Consider the following 21,835-nt stretch of genomic DNA (forward strand, 5'->3'; position numbering starts at 1 on the left):
GCTGCGCTGGGTCTTCATTGCTGTGCAGAGGCTCTCTCTAGCTGCGGCAAGCTGGGGGCTACTCATCCTTGCTGTGTGTGGGCTTCCCTTGCAGCGGCTTCTCTTGTTGCAGAGCAGGGGCTCTAGAGTGCAGGCTCAGTAGTTACGTTGCACGGCTTAGTTGTACGTGAAATCTTCCCAGACCAGGGATTGAACCCATGTCCCCTGCACTGGCAGGTGGATTCTTTATGGAAAGTCCCGAAGTAGTCTTGATTACTGACTGACCCCAGGAAGCTCAGGTGGACCCTCAGTGGACTTTGCATGATCAAAAAATAAGACTTTTATTATGTTAAGCCGCTAAGATTTTGGTAAGAGCACAGCCTATCCTTACTAAGAGAAGATTTAGTATTAAATAATTGGCTTTTATAAGCATACAGAGAAAAAGAATCGGCTTTGAACAGAGTTTCTATAATTCAGAATAGAAAAGTTTATTTCTTTTGCTAATTCAAAATAGAAAAGTTTATTTTTAATGCTTTCATTGGGATTTAAGTTTTAAACAAGCCTCTTTAAAAATAAAGCTTTTATTTTAATTTTAATAGAAATAGGATAATTTGAATTTATTCTTATAGAATGAGATTTTTTTAATTATTTGCTGATTCTGGCTGAAGGAGTTAATAACTTCCTTTGTTTGACTCCAGGTACTACTTCAAAATGGAAAAGCTGACAGTATATACACAAATCAGTTCATACATGTTTCTGATTGGGCAAATATACAGGACAGAAAATGACTTTATAGTTTGTGATGTGAACTTAAACAAAGCTAGGACATTCAGTTAGCCTTACTTAGTTCTTTCCTTTGTTTTTTTTTTTTTTTAATCGACTTATTTTAAAGTCTTAGCAGTCTTAAATTCACAACAAAATTGAGCAAAAGGTAGTGATTCCCATAAACTCTGCTCTTCACACATACACAGCCACCTCTACTATCAAAATCCCTTACCAGAGTGGTGTATTTGTTCCAACTGATGAACCTACATTGACACATTGGGGAAGGAAGTGGTAACCCGCTCCAGTATTCTTGCCTGGAGAACCCCAGGGACAGAGAAGTCTCGTAGGACTTTATTATCACTCAAAGACCACAGTTTAGGGTTTGTTCTTGACGTTGCACACTCTGTGGGTTTGGACAAATGTATAATGACATATCTACCTTTCTGCAGGGTCGTTTCACTGCCCTAAAATCCTCTCTGCTCTGCCTTTATTCATTCATCCTCCACCCCAACCCCTGGCAAACACTAAACCTACTGTCTCCTTAGTTTTGCCTTTTCCAGAACATCACATAGTTGGAATTATTACAGTATATGTCCTTTTTGGGTTCCTTTGCAGTTTTAAATTTATGCATTAAATTATGCATTTATCTCTCAGGTTTTTGTGTTACTGTATTTCCTTTTAAGTGAGAAATTTCTTCTTTAAAAAACTTCTATAAGATCTTTTCAAGTTTAAAAAATTATTTGGGAAAGCAAATTAAAGTCAAGTTCTTGAAACGTGTGATAACCAATGTGCTTCATTTCAACATTGAGTTTTTGTCAAATAAATATTTGGCCAGACTTTCTGACTGCTATGAAATTTTTTACAACTGATATCAGTGAGTAGATCCCCTTAAGGGCATCCAGAACAGCTACTAAAATGTCTCAGTTTTATTTGGGGGAAAAAAAGGTACTCGATTCAAGTACAAAGGAAAATGCACTTTCATAATGCATGTTCACCATCAGTTCAGTTCAGTTCAGTAGCTCAGTCACGTCCGACTCTTTGTGACCCCATGAATCGCAGCACACCAGGCCTCCCTGTCCATCACCAACTCCCGGAGTTCACTCAGACTTATGTCCATCAAGTCAGTGATGCCATCCAGCCATCCCAAACTCTGTTATCCCCTTCTCCTCCTGCCCCCAATCCCTCCCAGCATCAGAGTCTTTTCCAATGAGTCATCTCTTCTCATGAGGTGGCCAAAGTACTGGACTTTCAGCTTTAGCATCATTCCTTCCAAAGAAATCCCAGGGCTGATCTCCTTCAGAATGGACTGGTTGGATCTCCTTGCAGTCCAAGGGACCCTCAAGAGTCTTCTCCAACACCACAGTTCAAAAGCATCAATTCTTCAGCGCTCAGCTTTCTTCACAGTCCAACTCTCACGTCCATACATGACCACTGGAAAAACCATAGCCTTGACTAGACGGACCTTTGTTGGCCAAGTAATGTCTCTGCTTTTGAATATGCTATCTAGGTTGGTCATAACTTTTCTTCCAAGGAGTAAGCGTCTTTTAATTTCATGGCTGCAATCACCGTCTGCAGTGATTTTGGAGCCCCCCAAAATAAAGTCTGACACTGTTTCCCCATCTATTTCCCATGAAGTGATGGGACCAGATGCCATGATCTTCGTTTTCTGAATGTTGAGCTTTAAGCCAACTTTTTCCTTCTCCTCTTTCACTTTCATCAAGAGGCTTTTTAGTTCCTCTTCACTTTCTGCCATAAGGGTGGTGTCACATGCATATCTGAGATTATTGATATTTCTCCCAGCAATCTTGATTCCAGCTTGTGCTTCTTCCAGCCCAGCGTTTCTCATGATGTACTCTGCATAGAAGTTAAATAAGCAGGGTGACAATATACAGCCTTGACGTACTCCTTTTCCTATTTGGAACCAGTCTGTTGTTCCATGTCCAGTTCTAACTGTTGCTTCCTGACCTGCATACAGATTTCTCAACAGGCAGGTTAGGTGGTCTGGTATTCCCATCTCTTGAAGAATTTTCCACAGTTTATTGTGATCCACACAGTCAAAGGCTTTGGCATAGTCTCAGTTTTATTTGGAAAAAAAAAGTCTCAGTTTTATTTGGAAAAAAAAAACGTACTCAATTCAAGTACAAAGGAAAATGCACTTTCATAATGCATGTTCACCATATCTTAATGGCAAATTTATTGCAACCTGGAGTTCACCATATTTTTATTGCAAATTAACCAAAGACAGTTCATGAGCTATAGAAAGTAAACCATTTAAATTCTGGAAACTTTAAAAATGGTTAAAGGGATTTAAAAATTCACATAGCCTTTAATCCTGGTTTTGTGAAAAAACAAAAAAAAACAAGATTAAACAAGAAAAAAAACACCCTAGTTTTGTTTTCTGTTCTACAAAGTTATTTTTCTTCTCTTCTGAGGCCAATTTCCAAAGAACAGAAGACATCACTCTTCTGCTCTGGTCCCATTAAGAATGGTTGGTAACACAGGTAAAGAGACCATCCTATCACAAGAACGCACTAAAAGCATGAACAAAGGTGGGTTTTCTTTGTGCTGGCTGTCGGCCTGTCTGAATTGATGTTTTGTTGTTCCATCTAACAACAAATGACCTCATGCAAGAGACTGATTTTGTTAGCATACTCTGTAAAAAAAAAAAATTCTTGATTACCTTTAATTGTGATCTTGCATTTGTGGTGATGAGGAAAGGGAAGTTGGGCTAAGCTAAGAGTGAGCTGTGACTAGCTGTTTACAGTATTTCACCTCACCGTCCTACAGCAATTACTCCAGCTGTGCTCCTTCTGCCCATCCACTGTTTATACCCCAGCACCTCAGCAAAACTAACTCCCAAACAACCCACCAAAGCAAAGCAACAAACTGAGAGCCTAGAGAAGGCAAGATGAGGGTGGTTTGTATTAATGCCACTCTCCTGCTCAATTTAAAAACATGATAAACATTTATAAAATTCCTGTATGACAAAGAGGAAAAGTATAACAGTTTACCTACAAATCAATGTGATTTAGATAAATCACTTTATCTAAAAATCCTTGCATAAAGGAATGAAATATAAGTTTCTTGAGGACTACTCCTGTATCTTTATCCTCGTGTTTCCAGTGGCCAGTATGTGATTACCACATAGTAGATATTTACTGAATGAATTTACTAATGGCACAAGATGAGAGAAAGCTGACATATCAGTTTGTTTCAATGACTGTAATTTTTTTAATGTCTCTTAGCCTATTCTTGACTTGCAGTCTCATTTAAGAAAGATTTCCCCCCCTTTGGATGTTTAAATATATTTATGTTTAAGTAATCTTTGAGGTTATTTTGTTGGTTCTAGGTGTTGTCCCATTTGTCAGTCTACTGACTATCCTTCATTATGGTTTGCAAATTTTGACTGAATTCACGTTTAGTGATCTGTTTGCATGGAGAGACTTGCATATCCGAGGTTGTAGAAGTCTTCCTTAGGCCTTGTCAGTTTTATCAGTTCTAGACAGGTTTCTGTGTTAAATTTCTTAGCCTAAAAGTTTCTAATTTCACAGTAGTATGAATCTGGACTCCCTGTGTATCTGCATGAGCACAGTTTTGGTGACTAGTTTCCCTCATCCCTGGTGGCTCATATGGTGAGGAATCTGCCTGGGTTAGATCTGGGTTAGATCTCTAGGTCAGGAAGATTCCTTGGAGAAGGGAATGGATACCCACTCCAATATTCTTGCCTGAAGAATCCCATGGACAGAGGAACCCGGTGGGCTATAATCCATGGGGTTGCAACGAGTCAGACACAACTGAGCAACTAACACTTTCTCATCGATGATGGTTGGCAGATGTTGTACTTCCTTGTTCCTCTTTAGACCAGTGAGTGGAGTTTTTCTAGTCTTCATCTCAGAGAGAGCCTCCTTCTGGTCCTGGCCAGCTCCCCACTGTAGAAGCATCATCTCCTTTCTTTTTCTTTGGCATTACGACCTCAGCCCCAGGGGTTGAGGTTCACGTTTAGGGGCCCTATCTGATTCCCCTGTGAGCCATCATGTCCTTGTTCATTCCTTCTTTATTTCTAGCACATGGAGGTTTCTTTATTGCTCTTATACTCTGATCTATAATCTTAAATGTTTTGGATTGTATTTTGTCTAGCATTTAAGTGTGTTTGGAGCAGGATTTCAGTCAGCTATGATGACTAAGAAGCCTTACTTTTGATTTACATTGATAGAGAGCTGGATTTTTTTTTATGTGACCATAAGCTAATAGCATAAAATTGTGCAAAATACATAATGCAATCTTAAATGCTTTAAAAATAAACAATGCACAGATAGATCTCATTTGCCTTGTTTCTTAGACTTAGCCGTGCTGCTGCTGCTGCTGCTGCTACTAAGTCGCTTCAGTTGTGTCCAACTCTGTGCGGCATAGACGGCAGCCCACCAGGCTCCCCCGTCCCTGGGATTCTCCAGGCACGAAGACTGGAGTGGGTTGCCATTTTCTTCTCCAATGCATGAAAGTGAAAAGTGAAAGTGAAGTCGCTCAGTCGTGTCCAACTCGTAGCGACCCCATGGACCATAGCCTACCAGGCTCCTCTGTCCATGGGATTTTCCAGGCAAGAGTACTGGAGTGGGGTGCCATTGCCTTCTCCGCATGAGGTCAGAGCAAATCAGGGGCCAGGTGAGTCAACTAAATGACTAAACTGGAATTCTTAAAATTGCTTGAAAGAAGAAGAATGGGGATAAATCAAAGGGATGCTGGTATCAGTTTGTAGGGGTTCCCACTGGCCAAATACAGTATAATCTAAACATCAAAATAAATCATGATAATAGATTATAAGCTTTTGAATAAAATAAAAATCCAAGTCCATGGTGAAATAAAGTAAAGAATTAAGAAATAGATGAGTGAGAAAAGAATGCTCTTCCATATAATGGAATGCCAACCTATAAATGTAGAATAAATGCTGGAGTTAAAAAAATCATCAAGGGATGCCAGAACTAATGGGTGAAAATTTGATAAGAAACATATTTACAATTTAAAAGTATCTTCTCACAAATTACTTTTCTCATTATAAAGAGAAAAATAGTAGCTTTATAGCTGAGAAAACTGACAAACTGTAACCAAGTAGTCCAAGTTAATATCACCAATACAGGAACTAACCAACATTGTGTGTGTCTAATATGGTCATTGAGAAGGACACACCATCAGTTCTATGGTATTCCTGAAAAACTCCAGCTGATCCTTGAATAACATGGGCTTGAATTATGGGGTCCACTTATACATGGAATATTTTTCAATAGTAAACTTTACAGCATTATGTGATCCACTGTTGGTTGAATCTGTAGATGCAGAGGAACAGCACATCGAGAGGGTCATGTGAAAATTATTCTCAGATTTTCCACTGTGCAGAGAGTTGGCACCCTTACTTCCCAGTGTTGTTCAAGTGTCAACACCACATAGTCCTAGAGAAAGGAAAAATAGGTATAAAGGATGTTAATGGAGTAATCCTGACATTTGAAAATGCACTGTAGTTAATATTATTGTATCAGTGATAAATGTCGTTACTTTTGACAACTGAACAGTGGTTATAAGAATGTCCTTGTTCTTACATGCTGAACTATTGTTAGAAGAGAAAGGAGTACAATGGCTGCAACTTACTTTCAAATAGTTCAGGAAAAACAAAAAAGTCTGTGTCCACTGGAGGAGGAGGGAGGGGAAAGACAGACTAATATGCAAATAGGGCAAAATATAAGCAGTTGATTAAATCAAAGTTATAGTTTCAAATTTAAGTTTCAAAAATACATGAAAATTTAAGAATTAGCCCTCCCCCTAAATTACATTCTAACAGTAGGATTGATTATACACCATTTAGCAAGGTTGTTTCTGCAGATGGATTTAATTGGGCAGGAGGAAGCACAAGCTGGTGTCAAGATTGCCGGGAGAAATATCAATAACCTTAGATATGCAGGTGACACCACCCTTATGGCAGAAAGTGAAGAACTAAAGAGTCTCTTGATGAAAGTGAAAGGGAGAGTGAAAAAGTTGGCTTAAAACTCAACATTCAGAAAACTAAGATCATGGCATCTGGTCCCATCACTTCATAGCAAATAGATGGGGAAACAGTGGAAACAGTGACAGATTTTATTTTTCTGGGCTCGAAAATCACTGCAGATGGTGATTGCAGCCATGAAATTAAAAGACACTTACCGCTTGGAAGGAAAGTTATGACCAACCTAGACAGCATATTAAAAAGCAGAGACCTTACTTTGTCAACAAAGGTCCATCTAGTCAAGGCTATGGTTTTTCCAGTGGTCATGTATGGATGTGAGAGTTGGACTGTGAAGAAAACTGAGTGCCGAAGAATTGATGCTTTTGAACTGTGTTGTTGGAGAAGACTCTTGAGAGTTCTTGGACTGCAAGGAGATCCAACAAGTCCATCCTAAAGGAGATCAGTTCTGGGTGTTCATTGGAAGGACTGATGTTGAAGCTGAAACTCCAATACTTTGGCCACCTGATGCAAAGAACTGACTCATTTGAAAAGACCGTGATGCTGGGAAAGATCGAGGGCAGGAGGAGAAGGGGACAACAGAGGATGAGATGGTTGGATGGCATCACCGACTTGATGGACATGGGTTTGGATAGACTCCAGGAGTTGGTGATGGACAGGGAGGCCTGGGGTGCTGCGGTCATTGGGTCGCAAAGAGGTGGACACAACTGAGTGACTGAACTGAACAGTCCAAACAGAAGCCCAGCTATGGAATTCACATAAAGTTTCTTGAGCACATGTCTCCTGACTTCAGCCTCCTGAAAAATGCTTTTGGTTTTCATGAGGCCATGTTCTTCTAATTTTTCTCCTTCCCATTTGATCACTGCTTCTCAGACTCTTTTATGGGCTTTTGCCCCCACCATCTGGCGTTTTATCCATGGCTTTTTCTCTTTCCACACTTTACCTAAATTATTTTCACTACCCCCATAGCTTGGAGAATATCGCTAAGATGATATTCCAAAGTCCACAGCTCAGTGTTGAAGGAGCCTGTGCATCAACTTTTGGTATATATGAGTACTTGAGCTTTTCACAAGAAGTCCCTGAAAATGGGCACATTTTCTCATCTAAGAGAACTGTTTGCTTTGTGGGCCAGCAGTAAGAGGCCATGGGTGAAAGCCTGTGGTGTTTGCAATGGAGAGAATTAAAGAAGTTGAACAGGAGCCAGTCTCCCATATGAAGGGAAGTATGAAACGGGGGCAGCCCTTGGAATGTCCATTTAAGAACCCATATGGGTATAGCAGTCAAGTAGTGTAGCACCGACATAAGAGAAAAGAATTGAGAGTCCAGAAATAAGACTGCGGTGATAGACAAGGGTGCCAAGACAATTTAGTGGGGAAAGAATAGTCTCTTCAACCAATGGTGCAGGGACAACTGCATAGCTAAATGCAAAAGAATGAAATTGGACTCCTTCCTCAAACCATATATGAAAATCAACTCAAAATGGAACATAGGCCTAAATATGAGCTGAAACTATAAAACTCTTGAAGAAACTGTATAAATAAATCTTTGTGACCATGGTCAAAAGAAAAAACTAAACTGAATTTCATCAAAGTTTAAAACTGTTGTGCTTTAAAGATAACATTAAGAGAGTGAAAAAGTAATCCACAGAATAAGAGAAAATATTTGCAAATCATACCTGATAAACAACTTATATCTAAGATATATAAAGGACTCTTACCACTCAATTTTAAAAATAAAAAATAAAATAACTCAAGGTTATCCAATTAAAATATGGGCAAATTATCTGAATAAACATTTATTCCAGGTATATATACAAATGACCAATAAGCACATGCAAAGATGCCCCACATCTCTCATCACTGTGTGCTTAGTCACTCAGTCTGACTCTTTGCGACCCCATGGACTGTAGCCCGCCAGGCTCTTCTGTCCTTGGGATTCTCCAGCAAGAACACTGGAGTTGGTTGCCATTTCCTTCTCCAATGCATGAAAGTGAAAAGTGAAAGGGAAGTCGCTCAGTCGTGTCCGACTCCCAGCGACCCCATGGACTGCAGCGCACCGGGCTCCTCCATCCATGGGATTTTCCAGGCGAGAGTACTGGAGTGGGGTGCCATTGCCTTCTCCGATAGAAAACCTGGAACATGCTCTTTGGCCAACCCACTATATACCCAGAGGAGATGAAAACATACACACACAAAAACTGTACAAAAATGTTCATAGCAGCACTACCCATAATAGTCAAAAGCATGAAATCAATCCAAATGTGCACCAGCTGACACATAGATAAATTAAAGGTGTTGTATTCATATAAAGGAATGTTATCTGGCTACGGAAGGAATGAGGTACCAATACAAACTACAACATGGATGACCCTCTATATCATCTACTAAGTGAAAGAAGTCAGTCACGAAAGCCACATGATCCATATGACTCCAAAATCTTGAGAGATAGAAAGTAGATTAGCGGTCACCTAGGTCTGGCTGCAGGGGTATGAATAGTGACTGCTAATGAGTCCCTGGTGGCCAGTGGCTATGACCCCATGCACCGAATGCAGGGGGCCTGGGTTCAATCCCTGGTCAGGGAAATAGATCCCACATGCTGGAACTAAGAGTTCTCATGCCGCAGCTAAAGATCCTGAGTGCCATAGCTAAGACCCAATGCAGCCAAATAAATTAATTAAACTAAAATGTTTTAAAAAGAAAAAAACAAACTCATATATGAGTTCACACCAGAAGTCTCACAGAAGACTTCCCTGATGGGTCACTCTGAGCCACAGAATCACCATAACCACCTGAGAGAGGAGAGACTCCTCACTACAGACCGTGATCTTTCCCCACTGCCTGCCACTCCACCTCTCCTCCCAGACTCCAGCACCAGAAAGGGTCAGAGGACAGCAGAGACCACAATTACTCCACGCCACTGACATCCTCTGAACACAGTGCTGGAGGGGGGACACCCTGGGGGCACTTTTTGCGCATTTGAAGTGCAAGGTCGGGGGCCCAGGCGCCTTGCCATTTGTGGTGCAATCCTGCACAAGAAATAATTGTACTTTGTCTCACCTGGTTTTAGACTGTCCCAGTGGACATTCATGTAGGTGAAACTCCTGCTTATGATCATCTGAGCCTAGAATCAAACTCCACTTTAAACAAACTATTTTTCACATAGTTTTAATGTATACTGCATTTCCAGAAATTCAATACTATGTAAATCAAAAGCTTCCTCTGATTTAGAACTTTTCCAAGAGTTGTTCACCATTGCAGAAAAACAGGTTCCAAAATGACACTGCCACCAGTGGTATGTGCGTGCGTGCATGCGTTGTCACTGTAGTCGTGTCCGACTCTTTGCCCCCCCATGGACTGTAGCCTGCCAGGCTCCTCTGTCCATGGGATTCTCCAGGCAGGAATACTGGAATGGGTTGCCATACTCTCCTCCAGTGAATCTTCCCGACCCAGGGATTGAACCCACATCTCTTATGTCTCCTGCGTTGTCAGGTGGGTTCTTTACTACTAGCGCCACCTGAGTCCCTGATAAAAACCTTGGTATCCTCCTTTTGTATCTAAGCTCATTCTTGGTACAAACATCTGACAGCAGTACTTCCAGATGTCCTCTGGGATAGTCATTCCCAAGTATTTACGTGTTAAGATAATACCCTTTTCAAATTCTTACACTGAAGTCCTAACTCCCCATCACCTCAGGATGTGACTGTATTTAGAGTTAGCACCTTTACAGAGGTCATTATCATTAAATGAGGTCACCAGGTGGGGCGCTAATCCAATAGGATTGGCATCCATATGCAAAGAAGAAAAGACCCCAGGGGTGCAAGTGCACAGAGGAAAGGCCAAGTGAGGACAGAGAGAGAAGGCAGCTGTCTGCAAGCCAAGGAGAGAAGCCTCGCCAGAAATAAACCGGGTAGACACCTTGACCTTGACTTCCAGCCTCCAGAAGTGTGAAAAAGTAAATGTCTGTTGTTGAAGCCACACCGTCTGTGGTTATGGCAGCGTTAGCAGGCTAGTATACAGTCTCCTGAGCTTCCTAGACAGGTAAAGAACCTGTCTGGCAATGCAGGGGACATAAGAGATGTGGGTTTGATCCCAGGGTTGGGAAGACCCCCTGGAGGAGGACATGGCAATCCAGTTGAGGATTCTTGCCTAGAGAATCCCCCAGACAGAGGAGGCTGGCGGGCTGCAGTCCACAGGGTCGCTAAGAGCCAGACATGACTGAAGCGACTAGGCACACAGGCACTCACATACCCCTCACCCACACACACACGAGCTGTGACCACATGTACAGAGACGTGTCAACACTGTTGGCAGCTCAGTGAGGCAGGGGAAAATACACTCATCTCTCTCCTTTTGCTGCGGCCTTTGTATCAGTGCCTCCCATGGGCTTAATGCTGCAGGAAGCCCGGGTGATGCAGTCTGTGGAGGTTGCCTCCCTGGGCCCAGAGCAGGCTGTAGGGGCATGGAGAATATATGGAGGAGGGGACAATCAGTATATAATGATTCAAAAAAATTTTATATGTAGGTAAGTTATGTTACATATGAGTTTTATTTCAAGACAGTAAAGCAGCTGTTAACAACATTATTATTATTACAGGGAGCAAGAGGTCTGTTTAGGATTGAAAACCACTGCCAACAGCCACCAGTGCCTCTAGGGAGGCAGGGAAACAGGCTTTGACTAGACACTAGTTTAAAAATGAAAAAGACCATATCTTAAACATTGTGTCCTATACTGTGAAGTGGGGGAGTTGTAACCACAAAATGACAGGCAAGTTTAGGAATCTGACCAAGATATCCTTGCGTGCATGCTCAGTCACTTCAGTCATTTCCAACTCTTTACAACACTATGGACTGTAGCCTACCAGGCTCCTCTGTCCATGGGTTTCTCCAAGCAGGAACGCTGGAGTGGGTTGCCATGCCCTCCTCTAGGGGATATTCCTGACCCAGGGATGAAACCCACATCTCCTGTGTCTCCTGCATTGCAGATGGATTCTTTATTCCCAACGAGGGAAGCCCCAAGATATCTTTAAGGAATCCAGTTCCCAATGGGAAAGGTGGGTATAATTAACCCAAACACAGCTGAGGGACAATTATTTTCTTAATACATAAATTATATCAAATTGCTTGTATAATTTTTTAAAAAGCAATAAAACAGTCTCTCTGGACTCAGTAACGTTATATTTAATATCATCAAATCATGTATAATTATAGTTTGGAGGATAAGATAGTGTACCTTATCTAACCCAATTTTAGCAGACTGGAAAAATGAGACTTTTTCTGATCACAGAAGTAAATACAAAGATGCAAAATGGATGAAGTAGTCCTACCAATAAACTCGCCTCTGGTTGCAACCCAGGAGCCAGCCCTCTGACTTCTCAGTGCTCAATGTTGCCTTCTGTTTGCTAAAGCCCTTCCTCCACATACTCTTCACCTAAATAACCCACAACAAATGATAGTGTTTCCTGGTCTGTTCCTCATGCAAACTGCAAGCTCCCTGAGGCAAGGACGGTGAGGCGAACTGCTTTATATGTCCTTCAGTTTCTGGTGGACACGCAGTGAGGGGTAGCTACATTCTTTGGTTGGCTGGTTAATTCATTTTCCAATTGGTAGGGGTTGAGCCAGTCATTTTCAAACTTTCACCTGGAGAGTTTTTCAGAAACACCGTTGTTTGACCCCCTCCCCTAGAGATTCTGGCCCAGTTGGTCTGCAGACACCCAGGTGACTCTTAATATGTCGCTGGGTCTAGTTCAGGGTTTCTGCACCTTGGCACTGTTGACCTGGGGGACTGAATTATTCTTTGCAGGATGTTTAACAGCATCGTCAGCTTCTACTCATCAGATGCCAGTAGCACCCTCCCTTCAGTTGTAACAGATAAAAAATAGCGTCTTCAGACATTGCCAAAATTCCCCCGAGGGCAAACTCACCCCATGTAGAAACACTGGTCTAGTTGCTCTGGATATCACTTTAAGAGTCTAGTTTTGAAAGCCCATAATTTTGTTTTCTCTGGTCTGTTCTGACAGGAAGCTGCCTCACTGTGTCTGGGAAAAGCACTAGGCTGGAGTCCGAAGGAGGACCTGAGTTTCAGCCACTTAACCTCGGTGCAATCCGGGCAGCTCTCTTTGTTCCCAATCTGGTTTCTCATCAGAGGAAGATTGAAGAGTTCAAAGGAGTGGGTCTTTATATTTTCTTTCAGCTCTGAGTCTTTGTCCTTGCCGGCCTTACCTGGCAACCGGTTGGAACTGGAGTGTGTTTTCTATTTAATACATTCATTGAAAAGAATTTTATATTTCCCATTTAATTAAGAAAAAGTAGATGAAATTGCCTTATGGTTATGACTCTACTGATTTCCCACTCCAGCTCCTGTAGCCACCTCCCAGGAGACAGATGAAAAGTAAGGCATGACATTGTTTTCATTCCTAAGTTACATAACCAATTTCAGGGTGGAATATGATTTAAACAGACAGGAAGAAACACTGCCTTTTTACGAGAGGAATTTAAAAGTGGAGATGATGGATTTAACAATTTAACTTTCAAAGACAAAAAATGTCTGTAGGAAATTTGAAAGGTGGAGGTTATTTTTTTTTAATGTAATGCTTGTATTAAATGAATTTAAATGAAGTATTTCCAGTTTGGGGTGTGTGATTTCAAGTGAATCTGTGATAATTTAAGGAGACCCCTGTATAACTACCTGGAAAGGAGGCAGAGTACTCTGGACGAAGGTGGAGTGAAACAGGCTCCATGGAGCCGTCCCCATGCTCTGAAGTAAAAACCTTTAGAGTCCAATCCAGCTGCTTCTCACCCCTTCATTACTGCTGCCTGAATTCGTGTAATTGCCTCTTAGTCTTTCCACCCATCTTTTGACTTCCCCACCCCCCACCCACCGCCCCCTTCTCCATCATCTCTTCCATACAAGGTGACCGTAGAATGCAATTGGCCCCACTGCCCACTGCCACTTGGAAAAAAGTGCTTGTCTACCAGTGGTCTTAGTTGCCGCATGCAGGGTCTTCGATCTTTGTTGCAGCCTGTGGGATCTTTAACTGCAGCATGTGGGACCTAGTTCTCTGCTCAGCGATGGAACCCAGGCCCCCTGCATTGGGAGTGCAGAGTCAGCCGCTGGACCCCCAGGGAAGTCCGTGCTTTGCCACTTTACTCAGAATGGAAACCGAATAGCTACAGGATTCTGCCCCTGCTCTTTTCCCGTATCCACTCCTCTCCCTCCACATTGGACACCATTATGATTCCTAAACAGAGCAGGCACTTGGCATGTTCCTGCCTCAGGACTCTTGCACTTGTTCTTCCTTCTCCCAAGGTTGCTCTTCTCCCAGAGAGCCACAGGGTGTCTTCTCTACTTCTTCCAGGTCTTGGTAAAAGGTCACCTGGGTAATGCAGCCATCATGACCACCTTATTAACACTGAAAACTGCCACCTACATGCTGACTCCCCATTCCTTAAGCTCTGCTCTTCTTTAGTTCCCATCGTACTACTCATCACCTTCAAACCCACTAGATAATTCACTTAGAACATCTCTTCTCTTGTCCATTTCCCTCTACCAGAAAGTAAGCTCCACGAGGGCAGAGTTCTTTGTTTCTTTCTCTCTTGTTTCCCAAGTACCTAGGATAATACATGAACATAATAGTTACTCCAGAGACCATTTGAATGAATAAATGGGTGACGAACTATGAAGCCTGGACTTGGGCAAGCTGCTTAGCTTCTCTGAGTCTCTGTCTCCTTACTTATATATGGAGGTGATGAGTTGCTATATTTACCTAATAGAGTCATTGTGTGAATCAAATGAGTTCTTACTTGAAGAGACTTAGCACAGTGCCTGGCATACAGAAAGGTTTCAGTTAGCTGGGTTTTTTTTGTTGTTGTTATTATTAAACTGTTGCCCAGGACCGAAATCGGGGCGCAGCATCTGCGGAGTGAATGAATGTGCTCCTGGCTGCATGACTAAAAAGCAGTGCATCGAGGCAGGAGCTGGACTGTGAGCCTGGGCAAGCTGGAGCTGGAAAGGCAGGTCAGGTGCGGGAAACCCACCTTGAAGACAGCCCGGTGTGCCGCCCTGCTATGCCCTCCCCTAAGAGGTGTGTGGACCTGCTGTGTGCCTAGGGAAAGGTCTGTGTTAGGGAAGTGTGGACAGAATTATCATAAGTAAGATGAGAAGGGAAGGAGTGCAGAAGTGGGGAGATCAGGTAGGAGGGGGTTGACTCATCTCAGGAGGAGTGATGAGCCCTTGGGTAAGACAACTGTGCTTGGAACAGATGGTGGAGACATTTTGGAGACAGAATCGACTCCTTCAAAGCAGACTGAGAAAGGCAATCTACTTTTTACACTCTGTCAGGCAGCAGAAATACGATGAACACGAATGACGCGATTCTTACCTACCATTAATTCCTAAATGGACGTTGATTTTTTTATTAAAAGGCTTTGGGGCCTATTATTCAACAGAGAAGCAGACTGTTTTTCTCATGGGGAATGTTTAGACTAGAAAAAAAGGAAATTCTTTCCTTGCTAAGTAATAATAAAGATGAAGCAGGCATGGCCAAAACACAATGTGAAGGAAAGCTCTGGAACCCACCGTCATGAAACACTTCTTGTCAAGCCTCAGTGAGTACTGTAGCAGTTTCTGTTAGAAGTTAAAATAGGAAATACCTTGTGATTAAAGCTCCTTTAATTTTTGATAGCTGCTGCTGGTTTGAGAACTTTGGCATTTCAAAATCTGAATGAAGTGATTTTTTTTTTTTTGAAGCAACAGAAGGGCAAACCTTTGATAAGGCTGCAAGGTGAGATGAATTCCACAGCTGAAGTTAAGATGCCAGAGATGAAGGCTCCTTTTATACATATATTGGCCACCAATTGACAGCTCCTGCCCTTTAAACTTAATTGCCAGGGGTCTCTCTGGGACTAGGAGGTTTCACAGTCTGTTGTCAGTCTTTGATGCTCAGATGGTGTTAAATATTTTAGAAACCAACAACAACCCCCACCCCACCCCCCAGACTCTAACACCTCTTTGCCCGAATGACACCCCAGCCTCCTACTTTGTTCCCCCCACCCCACCCCACCCCCACTCCGCTCAGCTTCTCTTCTTTCCTAGCATCCTCTAGGATTGCAAAGTCAGGTTGCCAGTGTTATTATTGAAGTGTTTCTCATCTCTTAGGAGCCACATCTCCTGGCGTGGAACTGCAACCTGTCATCTATGTACTGACTCCTCATTCCCTAAGCTCCAATATTCTTTTGTTCCCATAGCTCATTGCCAGAATAGGCCCAGAATTTTGAAATTGCCCTTGTTCAGATCGCTAGGACAGTCTGCAGGGCCCTTAGGCATACACAGGAGTGTTGTTCAAATGCTTGCTGAAGGCTGTTCTCTTGATCACTGCCACCTCCAAGACGAAATGACTGTTTTCATGCCAATTTTTCCTCAAGGGCCAAATCTGGGTCCAGAGGATCAGTTTCCTTTGGTCTCTGAGATGAAGTGTCCACAAAACAACGTGCCTGCTCCCAGCCCTGCGAGACTCCGTGTGGGGGCGATGCCGTGGGCGGGAGAGGCGGCGCATGAGGAAGGAACCGGGGTGAACTCAGGCCCCTGTGGAGTGTGTGGGTCTCACTGCACCCTTTTCTGCTGGACACTTAGAAACACTTCCATTCCTTGAAACCTTGCTGTCGTCTCCATTTCATCCAGTGGTTCTCAGAGAGTAGCTCTGAGACCAGCAGCATCAGCATCACCTGGGAACAGGTTAGACATGCAGATTCTCAGGCCCCACCCCGATCTTCTGATTCAGAAACTCAGGAGTCTGTGTTTTACCAAGCCCTCCAGGTAATTCGGGAGAAGGCAATGGCACCCCACTCCAGTCCTCTTGCCTGGAAAATCCCATGGATGGAGGAGCCTGGTAGGCTACAGTTCATGGGGTCGCGAAGAGTCGGACACGGCTGAGCGACTTCACTTTCACGTTTCACTTTCATGCACTGGAGAAGGAAATGGCAACCCACTCCAGTATTCTTGCCTGGAGAATCCCTGGGATGGGGGAGCCTGGTGGGCTGTCGTCTATGGGGTCACACAGAGTCGGACACGACTGAAGCGACTTAGCAGCAGCAGCAGCAGCCAGGTAATTCTAGAGGTCAAGTGGGAGAACCCTCTACCTGGCCTGCTATTCTATGGCTGTGGGTCCTCAGATTGCTTTGCTTACAGTTTAGAAAGTCTGCTGTGTATGTCTACGCATCTGCAATCACCTCATGGACCCTGACAGCAACAACCTCCACGGCAGGAGGGAAGGAGGGCAGTGAGTGTTGCGAAATGCCTGGGGAGGAAATCTCAGACATGCTCCGGCCTGCTTGGAATCTTCACATCTTTAAAAAGGGAGAGCACTCAACAACTGGAAAGGGGAAAAATATCCATTAAAGAGAAAAACAACTGCTATTTTGAATCAGTAGCAGAGCCAACTGAAGTGATAGCCATAAAACATTTTTACTTCTGACCAGAGAATCCCTTTAGGGCAGGTAATGATCTGTTAACTATCAAAGGAGTAGACCAAGGACCCGAGAACATATAATAAGGAGAAGAGGTGAGGTGGAGGTGGCGGGGAGGAGGATGTGGGCTCTGCCTTCAACAGACCACAGCCCAGACTATGGGGAAGATGACCAGGATCAGGACCAGTTCAGAGAACCACAGAGAGGCACGTGTGGGTGTGTGGCAGGGAGGAGTGGGGATAAGTGTCTCCTTTGGATCATTAGAGCTGCCCAACAATGGCGCAGCATCTTAGGGGTAAAAGGGAGCCCCTTGACTCTGGGACCATGTAAGTCTGGGTGGCACTGTGACAGAAACACCATAATAAAGGGTATTCTTGTATCACATAAGAAGCTGCTCTAGAGTCAATGTTCTGCAGATTAAAAAAAAAAAAACAAAACAGAACTCTTTCTTTAAGCAAGATAGTCCACCATGATACTTATAAAACAGATCAAAGAGGGGCCTCTTTGGTGATCCTGGGGACATGTCCTCTTTGGAATATCCTAGGTGAGTACCAAGGGCTTCCCAAGTGGCGCTGGGTAAAGAACCTTCTGCCAACGCAGGAGACGTAAGAGATGCGGGTTGGATCCCTGGGTCAAGAAGATCCCCTGGAGAAGGGAATGGCAACCCACTCCAGTATTCTTGCCTGGAGATCCCCTGGAGAAGGGGATGGCAATCCACTCCAGTATTCTTGCCTGGAGATCCCCTGGAGAAGGGAATGGCAGTCCACTCTAGTATTCTTGCCTGGAGAGTCCTAGGGACAGAAGAACCTGGGGGGCTACAGTCCATAGGGTCACACAGAGTTGGACACCGCTGAAGCGACTTAGCATGACATAGCATAGCACAGGTGAGTACCAAAATCCCTTTCGATATGAGCTCCTCTGATTCTGTGGTTCTTTGACCTCTTTTCAAACCAGAACGTCTCTCTCTTCTCCCCAGGCTTCTCTTGAGTTGCCCACAAGCTTCCTTGGATATGTGCTATTAAAATATCAGTAGTTACAGAAGATGAGAAAAACCCATGAGTGCATGCAGTCCCATGCCTCACAGGCCCCTCCCCAGGGGTGCACACAGTGAGGGCTTCCCCTCCTGAGGCCAGGTGAGGGCTGAGGCCCCGATTTGAGCTTACCTGAGAAGGACGTGCCTGTCTTTAGCCACATTCAGTGTAGACAGGGATAAAAGGCAGGCAGCCTAAAGTCTGAACCAACAGGTGGACCTGAACAGAATGGGTTTTCCAAGCAGTGAGAGACCCATCTTGAAGCTGGCTCAGAATGCTCTCCAAGCCTGCCCTGGTGGGGGTCTCAGAAGTGAAGAGGGGGGTTTCCTTAACTTGAAGAAGGAATTCACAGGGCCTGGACTCCATCTTAGGCCTGTTCATGCTGATCATGCTCGGCCACCTTTCCAATGGACTCTGAACTCTGTGTTTAGTGCCTAAGAAAACAACAACAGAAGGATAAGACCCCCTCCAGACAGGGGAACCTTGAAGATCGTATCTAGGTTGCTGCTGCTGCTGCTGCTGCTGCTAAGTCGCTTCAGTTGTGTCGGACCCTGTGCAACCCCATAGACGGCAGCCCACCAGGTTCCCCCGTCCCTGGGATTCTCCAGGCAAGAACACTGGAGTGGGTTGCCATGTCCTTCTCCAATGCATGAAAGTGAAAAGTGAAAGTGAAGTCGCTCAGTCGTGTCCAACTCTTAGCAACCCCATGGACTGCAGCCCACCAGGCTCCTCCATCCATGGGATTCTCCAGGCAAGAACACTGGAGTGGGGTGCCATTGCCTTCTCCACGTACCTAGGTTACTCATCGCCTAAGAGAAAACATACACTAGTCACCCCTTCCCCCAGACAGGCCATATATTTTTCTGTATCTATCGGAGTGTAACCTCAGGCTTATTGATTATTGGCTAATTGTTTGACTGTTTGAGCACATGAGCACATATCACATAAATGATGGGGTTATTGGGGTTGTATTTTCCTTGGTTTACGTAAGTCTCAAGGAATTTGGGGTGGTGGGTTCAGACACGTGCACATGGGGTATAAAAGATTTTCACAAATGCTGGTCGGGGTCCTTGGCTAAGAGGAGACGCTGCCTTGGACCCGCCGGTGTAATAAACTGCCCTCCACTATCTGCATTGTCCTTCTGAGTGAGTTTGTTTCCCGGAACGAGTGGCTACAGCAAACTCTGAAGGGTCCAAATGTGAGATGGACCTGGGACCCGCTGTGGGGGAGCTGGGAGCCAGGCCCTCTCACTGCTGGCTCTCTGAGTCTGGTTTTTTTCCAACAGAAACCGAGTTTTTGTCATAAAATTCTTGAACTGCTTGGCTTTCTGGATTATAACTTCTTCCCTCCCACCCCCCAGTGATGATAGCTTTAATCTCTCTTGTAAACACCTAATTGAAACTTTTTCCTGCAGAAGAGTAACAGAAAGAAAACACCAAGGAGATTTCATTATGGGACAACTTCTTCTGTGGTTAGTGAGAGGCAGGGCTGTGACCTGGAGCTGATTTTGTTCATTTAAAAGGAAAGACAATATTTATTCATGCAACAAACATTTCCTAAAGCCATGGAGCTGCTGGGATTCTGTTGGGCACTGGGGATATTTGCAGCTTCAGTTCTGAAGGAGCCATGAGGTCAGGGGATAAACATGGGAAAATCACAGTCCAGGATCCATGCGTTGATGGCAATTGGTTTACACAAGCTGAATAAAAGAAGGACGAAAAGCCTTTCGAAAAGCCTTGTGAGCAGAGAATAGAGAATGTGTGAGCAGCATGAAGTCAGGGTATTGAAACCGAGTTGATTGACCTCTCTATCTGAAATTTTATTTCCTTTCTTGTCCTCTCTGAAGTCAATCTTGTGCTCACTGAACACTAATCAGCCAGAGTCAGATGACTAAAACTGCTGTTGTAGGTAATCTCAATAACCTACAAATTTAGGTTGTTTCTCCAGGGCAAGATGAGCTAACAGACCCCGGAGCCATGCACCGCCGGCCAGAGACGTCCTGACTCCTGAAACCACGATTAAGAAATGTCACAGAAATGTCACAAGGCCATGAGTAAGCCCAGCTTCTTTGTTCTTCTGCTTTAAAAAGCCTCCAACTCAAAGACCAAGTGTGAGTGGGTCTGAGGCTTGTCTCCCAACTCCCTCGCTTGGCACCCTGCAATAAAGCCTCACTTTGCTGCCAACACCCGCTGTCAGAGTTGGACTTCCTGTGCTGTGGATACATGCGAGCTCTTTTTGCTTGGTTACAGAAGTATGGACCCATTCTCCTGGGTGGAGATGAACAGGAGAGGTGCTGGGGAGAAGAGGGCAGCAGGTGGCCTGGTGAGCTGGGCAAGGTAAGAGCTGATGGACACTCTCTGTTCAACTAGGAAGTTGAGACTTTATTCTAAGAACCAGGAGTAGCTGTTGATGGGTTCCAAGCAGGAGAAGGTCCTGATCACACCTGTACTTTAGAAAGACTCCTCTGTGAAATGATACAACATCTAGGATTTGCAACCAGATAACCTTAGACCAAGGCTTCGCAGGTAGTGCTAATGGTAAAGAACCTGCCTGCCAATGCAGGAGACATAAGAGACACTGGTTCAGTCCCTGAGTTGGAAAGATCCTCTGAATAGGAAATGGCAACCCACTCCAGTACTCTTGCCTCGGAGAACCCCATGGACAGAGAAGCCTGGTGGGCTACAGTCCAGAGAGTCACAAAGAGTTGGACACGACTGAAGCAACTTAGCCTGCAAGCAACCTTAGACCAAAAGACAAAAAGCAATTAGTTGGTAGACTTTGTATTGGAAACAGCCCATATATCTATCAAAAGGCTGGTTGAATAAAAAAGTATCAGGCAGCTGTAGCTGGGAATGAGGAATTTCTCCATTTATATTCTGAGTAAAAAGGGAATGTGTATATAACAGTTATTTAAGAAAGGCAGGGATCAAATATATAAGCATACAGGTGTATCTACTTGTATTTAAAATAAACAATGGAATGACAAACCAATGAGAAGTGATTACTGATGGGGTGAGGGACCATACAGAGGGAAGGGATGGAGATAAAAGCTGAATTTATTTGAATAAATGTTGTTTTGTATATTTGACTTTGGAACCAAGTAAATATTTCATGTAAAACACAAAATTAAATTTAAAAAGGAATTTCTAAGAGTAAATAAATAAAATGGAACAAATGAGCATACGTGTGCATATTGTCAGTGGGGTAAACAGGCAGGGGAGCCGTTCCAAACACAGTGATTCAACTGTATATCTATAGAGAGAAAAGGAAAGATACACCCATTTGAATGCAGACTTCCAAAGAACAGCAAGGAGAGATAAGAAAGGCTTCCACAGTGATCAATGCAAAGAAATAGAGGAAAACAGTAGAATGGGAAAGACGAGAGTTCAAGAAAATTAGAGATACCAATGGAACATTTCATGCAAAGATGGGCTCAATAAAGGACAGAAATGGTATGGACCTAACAGAAGCAGAAGATATTAAGAAGAAGTGGCCGTAATACACAGAAAAACAATACAAAAAGAACTGAATGATCCAGATAACCACGATGGTGTGATCACCTAGAGCCAGACATCCTGGAATGTGAAGTCAAGTGGGCCTTAGGAAGCATCACT

The sequence above is a fragment of the Capricornis sumatraensis genome, chromosome 19 (assembly GCF_032405125.1).
Source record: "Capricornis sumatraensis isolate serow.1 chromosome 19, serow.2, whole genome shotgun sequence".
Taxonomy (NCBI): Eukaryota; Metazoa; Chordata; class Mammalia; order Artiodactyla; family Bovidae; genus Capricornis; species Capricornis sumatraensis.